The following is a 7,083-nucleotide window of genomic DNA, read 5'->3' as shown; positions in this document are numbered from 1 at the left end:
CCTAAGAATAAACCCCTGGTCTCACCATATCTTCAGAAGATGCATCACTGAATGGGAGCTACACTCTGTAAATGATCAGAAAGGTAGGGAATCAGGAAATGGCCACCAGACAGGCTGAAATCAATGTCACACCATCATATGTATGACCCAAGCAGCAAAGAAACAGGATGGGGAAGCTGTCCCTGCCTTATGGCTGTCCCTCCACACCTGAAAGCCTGGAGAACAAGTGTTTGGATAGCAATGCCCAAACTGCATCATCTCGACACTCCATGTGCAAGCAGAAAAGACAAAGCAGCCTGAAAACTGACTTTGTCTCCCTGTCACCTTCCAATCCTCACATGAGGGCACCTAATGTGTGGCAACTTGCTTGTGCCCAGAACTCTAAGTATAAGGAATCCTGGCAACATGATTTCAGACATCACAGTACAGGACCACACATGCATGCCTATCGGGCATGTCTGTGGGGACACAGTAACTTCTACCTTTACTAAAAGAGGGACTGAGGATAAGCACAGTGTTAGCTTATCAACAGCCCATTCAGAAAATCTAAAGAAATGACCCAGCTATAGCACTCCTAGTCATATATCCAAAGGACTCATCTCATTTCCTTAGAAGTACATGCTCAACCATGTTTATTGCTGCTCAATTTATAATAGCTGGGAAATGGAACCAGCCTAGATGTCCCTCAACAGATGAGTGGATAATGAAGATGTGGCACATTTATACAATGGAGTTCTACTCAGCGGTAAAGAAAAATGAAGTTATGAAATTTGCAGAAAAATGGATGGACCTGGAAAGTATTATACTAAGTGAAGTAACCCAGGCCCAGAAAGCCAAGCGCCACATGTTCTCTCTCATATGTGGATCCTAGCTACAGATGATTGGGCTTCTCCGCGAGAATGAAAATACTTAGTAGCAGAGGCCAGTAAGGTAAAAAGGAGACATAAAGGGTAGAGAAAGGAAGGGAGGAGGATACTTAATGGGTTGATATTGTATATATGTAATTACAATGATTGTAATGGGGAGGTAATATGATGGAGAATGGAATTTCAAATGGGAAAGTGTGGGGGTGGGGAGGGAGGGAATTACCATGGGATATATTTTATAATCATGGAAAATGTTAATAAAAATTTAAAAAATAAAATTAAATTTAAAAAAAAGAAAATCTAAAGAAACTTGTCTTGTAAGTCATATGGCATAGGCATTTCATCCTTCTCCAAGTATCTAAGAATCATTAATAGAATTTCAGTGTGTCTCACTCCATTTCAACTTTCTCATCTCCATAATCTAAGCAGCTCAGTCCCAGTTGGCATATTTAGGTACCAGGGCAATGAAGTGAATCCTTTTTAAAGTGTTTTATTTATTTGCAAGCAGACAGAGAGAAAGAGAGAGAGGGAGAGGTAGAATGGGTATGCCTGGGCCTCTTGCTGCTGCAAAGGAACTCCAGATGCATGTGCCACTTTGTACATCTGGCTCTCTGTGGCTACTGGGGAACTAAACCTGGGGCCACTAGTCTTTGCAAGTAAGTGCCTTAACCACTGAACTATCTTTCTAGCCCATAATCTTCCAAGTAAGGGAAAAAATCAATCACATTCATCTCATCTAAGATTTTCATTCTTAGAATGATTTTAGCAGAGGGTATGTTGCAGTCAGCTTCACATTGCTGTCAGAAAACACACAACCAAGAGCCATTTGTGGGAGGAAAGTATATTTTGGCTTACAGATTTGAGAGGAAGCTCCATGATGGCAGGGGAACATGGTGGCATGAGCAGAGAGAGAACATCACCCCCTGGTCAACATCAGGTAGACAAAGAAGTAGGTAAGTGTGCCAAGCACTGGAAAGGGAAAGCTGGATAGAACACCCCCAAACAATACATTCCTTCCAGAAGGCTCCAATTCCCAAACTGCCACCAGCTGGGGACCTGGCATTCTGAACACTTAAGTTTATGGGGGACTCCTGAATCAAGTCACCATATTCTGCTCCTGACCCCTATAAACTGTATAACTATACATGATATAAAATACGATGCATTTAGTCTAACTTTAAAAGTACTGATAGATTTTTATAAATCTTATTGCTGTTCAAACATCCCATAGTCCAAGGTCTTTTAACTATACCATACTTCCCCTCCAGCCCCCCCACCCCATAATGGCACAAAATAAGCATTCACATTACAAAAGATGGCATTAGGCATAGCAAACAAATATATTCAACTAATATAAGATTTAAAACAAACAGGGAAAACATCATATTTTATAGTTCTGAGTCTGATACCTAACCAGTGACAAGTCCTCAAGTCTTATCATTCTAACCAATGACAGGTGTATGGAGTTTCAATTCTGTCCCTCCAGCTAGGCTACTTACAGTACCAGACAACTTCATCCACTCTGGCAGCTCTCCTTGGCAACTATCCCATAGTCCTGGCATCTACATTGGGTCTCTAATACAAGCCACAGTTCATCCTCATGGTTCCACTTGGTTTCCAGACAGGTGATCCAACAAGCCTGCTTCACAGTGCCCATGGCCATTTCCAAAATACAAAACTGTGATTCAAATTCAATGACCCTCTCTTTCCTGCATCTGTTATACTCCATAATACCAGCTGGGCTACCAACTTGTAAATCCAGGGGAGAATAAAATTGACTTTGAAGTTTAGGACATTCCTTCAAGCCACTTCAAATGAGTCTTCATTCTTCCTGTTGTGCCAGTGCAGGTCAGCTGGCCCATTCTCAATGGTTGTAATCTTTCAAACAACTGCAGTTGAATGAGCAGCAGTTTTGGCCCAAAGTTTTCACTTTTTCTGTGCTATATGTCTGTGCTCACATCAGTCCATTTCTATCTAATGCAACTCTGTACAAGCTCTCAGGACACAGGCATAACAGCAAGCCTCACATACAAAGTGCTTCCAGCCCAGTCCAGGCAAAGGTCTTTCTTCCCCTTATAAGCCAAACCACATAGACCATAGTTCTTACTGCATTCAGGTTCTTCAACTCTGACCAGAATAATCCATCAAGTTGTATTAAAGTATTGCAAGGTGTTTCTTAGGCCAAGGCTTCAAATCATTTCACATTCCTCCCTCAAATCAGTACCAAAAGGCCCAAACTGGTCAGTTTTCTAACAACAATGACCCCACTTATCATACCAGTTTTACTATTGCAGTTATCTTAGCATTGCTGGCAGAAAATAACCAACCAGAAGGAGCTTGTAGGAGGAATGGGTTTATTTTGGCTTACAAACCTGAGGGAAAGCTCCATGATGTCAGGGGAAAATGATGGCATGAGCAGAGAATGGACATCACCTCCTGGCCATACAAGGTAGACAACAGCAATAGGAGAGTGTATCAAACACTGGCAAGGGGAAACTGGCTATAACACCCAAAAGCCCACTCCCCAAAATTCATCACTTCCAGGAGTATCCAATTCCCAAATTATCACCAGCTGGGGACCAAGCATTCAAAACACAAAAGTTCATGGGGAACATCTGAATCAAACCACCACAGCATGATTAACTATATTTATTTTTTTTATCACTTTGCCTTGATGTGGATTTTAACTGCTCTTGAAAACTATGGGTGTAGTTCACTTTGGCACAGAAAGGACAGAGGACTGCTTGCACTAAGGTTTACAGATGGCCTTGACTCCTGGTCACTAGAGAGTATGCTAGGAAGACTTGAATAGGTCAAGGCAACCATGCGTGCTTGTAATATCCCCAGATGCCACTGGATCTGCAAGTTCAGAAGAATGTGAAGATTGTTTTCAGAGAATACAGTGATCCAATCAGATCCTTTCCCTAGGAATGTTTGGATCAGCAACACATAGAGACTTGGGAACATCGATGGTGGAGAGGGAAATGACAGACCTCCCAAGACAAGGAAGCCAGAAGAAGTTAAAAAATAGAAGTGGGGCTGGAGAGATTGCTCAGTGGTTAAGTGCTTGCCTGTGAAGCCTAAGGACCTTAGTTTGAGGCTCGATACCCTAGGACCCACGTTAGCCAGATGCACAGGCGCACGCGTCTGGAGTTCTTTTGCAGTGGCTGGAGGCCCTGGTGCACCCATTCTCTCTCTGTGTGTCTCTCTCTTTCTGCCTCTTTCTCAAGTAAGTAAATAAATAAATAAATAAAATAAAAAAGAAATAGAAGTAGATTAGCAGTTGGTCACGCTGAAGGGAAGCTATATTAGCTACTTTTTCCCCATTGCTATAACACAATACCTGACAAAGAGCAAACGAAGGAAGGACTCAATTTGGCTCACAGTTTTAGGGGACAGTTCAGAAGGGCCAGGAAGGCATGGAGGCAGAGGCATGAGGCAGCTGACTACATTGCATACATAGTCAGGATGGAGAGAGATGAATGCTGCTGCTCAGCCAGTTTTCCCCTTTTTATTCAGTCCAGGATCCCATGCCATGGAGTGGTACCTTCCACATTTAGGATGGGTCTTCCCACATCAATTAATCCAATCTAAAAACTCCCTCAAAGATACTTCCAGAGGTTTGTCTCCTAGGTGGCTCTAGGTCCTATTGAGTTAACAACATTAACATTCAGGGAAGCAGATGGCATGATCATAGAAGCCAAAAAAGTGGAAATGAGCTATAGCATGAAAATAGTAAGTCTGAGCTGGGCATGGTGGTGAATGCCTTTAATCACAGCACTCGGGAGGCAGAGGTAGGAGGATCACCATGACTTCAAGGCCACCCTGAGACCACATAGTGAACTCCAGGTCAGCCTGAACTAGAGTAAGACTCTACCTTGAAAAACAAACAAAAGAAAGGAAGGAAGAAAGAAAGAAGATAGTAAGTCAAAAACTCAGCCTATAAAGTGGTACACTTTAAAAGTCACTCAAATTCCTAGACAGCTTTCCTTACTTTTTGTAATCTTTCATAAACCTCACCTACTGAAATTATCTCAGCTTGCAGTTTTTTCTGCCCTGGCCTCCTCAAAGAGCCCAAGTCAAACACCACTGCTGGATAGATGAAAGTTATCCTGTGTGCTACCCATTCAGAATAGACTGTATTCAAATGAAGTAAGTGAAAAATTTATATTCAACATTTCTCTGTGGTCACAAGAGAAATGACTTGGGAAATATCCTTTCTCTTGGGTCTCTATTAGTTCTTTGGTAGACTGAGTAATTAAATATTTCATTCTACCACAGGATTCATAGAATAAATGAAAGTTCAAAGATGACACAAATCACTCAGATGGTAAGTGGTCTGATACCAGCACTGCATACAAGACAAAAATCAATCTCATGAGATTTATCAGAGAAATTATTCAAGACCAAAAAAAAAAAAAATCCTACAAGAATAAAATGCTATGGACAGGCTGGAGAGATGGCTTAGCGGTTAAGCGTTTGCCTATGAAGCCTAAGGACCCCAGTTCGAGGCTCGATTCCCCAGGACCCACATTAGCCAGATGCACAAGGGGCGCACGCGTCTTGAGTTCGTTTGCAGTGGCTGGGGGCCCTGGTGCACCCGTTCTCTCGCTCTCGCTCGCTCTCTCTCTCTCTCTCTCTGCCTCTTTCTCTCTCTGTCACTTTCAAATAAATAAATAAAAATGAACAAAAAATTTTAAAAAATGCTATGGACGAAAACTTGTTTCCCTCTCAGAAAACAATCCCACACGATTATATTTGGAGGTAGGACATAGAAGGGGCCATTCAAGATCTAATCATATGTCATAATGGTGGCATCCTGACAGCACGGAGTTGGTGTCCTTATAAGAACAACCTTTTGGCGCATGCATGTGGAGTTTGTTTGCAGTGGCTAGAGATCCTAGCATACCCATTTTCTTTCTTTCTCTCTCTCTCTCTCTCTCTATCTCTAATAAATAAATAAAAATAAAATCTTTAAAATAAAAAAAATAAGAACAACCTGTGACACTCTTGAGAGGTGGTAGGACCTTTTAGGAGATAGAGCTTTGTGGAAGATCATGGAGGGGATTTTCTTGCATGCTGTTCTAGGACCTAGTGCCACCCTCTGTCTAATTCATTTCCTGGTTGCCACCGCTGCACCATATAATCACTGCCATAGTGTCCTCAACACAGGTCCACAAACAATGGAGCCAGCTGAGTTTGGCCTGAAATCTCTTCAGTCCATGAGCCACAATAAACGTTTTCTCTGTTCAAATTGATTATTGCAGGTATTTTGTCATAGAGATGGAAAGCTAATCAAAACATCTGTTATATGGTCAGGCATGGTGGTGCATGCCTTTAATCTCAGCACTTGGGAAGAAGAAGTAGGAGGATCACCATGAGTTCGAGGCCACCCTGAGACTACATAGTGAGTTCCAGGTCAGCCTGGGCTACAGTGAAACCCTACCTAGAAAAAAGAAATCTGCCAAGACAGTGTGACCATGGGACCCCTGACTACAGTAAGAATAAATTTAGTTTTGTCTATTCTAACATAGAAGTAGCGAAGTAATTGAGAGTAACCAAAGAGTCTAAGATGTCTTGCAGGATGAAGCTAGAGAAGTGTTACTAAACAAGAATGGGCAGGAAGAGTAAGCATCCCAAGGGTTTGGGATCTCCCTGAGGGCAAGAATCATCACTAAGCCTGCTAGGGAATGGCTCTGTTATGATATGATGGTGTCCTTACATGGAAAAAAATGAGGCAGGCAAAAGGCTTGCCTCAAGCTGAGTCTCAAAGGGATGCTTTGTAAGCCTCTGGAACACCAGAGGGTAGAAGGCCTGTGAAGAGTCTAGCTGAAGCCACCTCCAATATTTCCCTTGGGAGGCTGTTAGGAGGTGGCTTCTTGTCACTTCCAACATGTTAGTGAGGTATAGGTCTTCTTGCCCCACCACTTTATAACAGAGTATAATGACATGATGACAGCTACAAATCTAGTTAGTCCCTCAGTACCAGTGACTAAGTGGTTTACATGGAAATCTTTTCCCCACCCCTCTTTGCTTTCAGCATCATTCTATTTTTAATTTTTTAAAATATTTTATTTATTTGTAAGCAGAGAAGCAATACAGAGAAGACAGGCAGAATGGGCACACAAGGGTCTCCAGATGCATGTGCCTCTTCGTGCATCTGGCTTTAGGTGGGTACTGGGGAAATGAACCTGAGTCATTAGGCTTTGTAGGCCAG

Source organism: Jaculus jaculus, chromosome 5 (genome assembly GCF_020740685.1).
Source record: "Jaculus jaculus isolate mJacJac1 chromosome 5, mJacJac1.mat.Y.cur, whole genome shotgun sequence".
Taxonomy (NCBI): Eukaryota; Metazoa; Chordata; class Mammalia; order Rodentia; family Dipodidae; genus Jaculus; species Jaculus jaculus.
Note: the sequence above shows the minus strand (reverse complement) of the source record.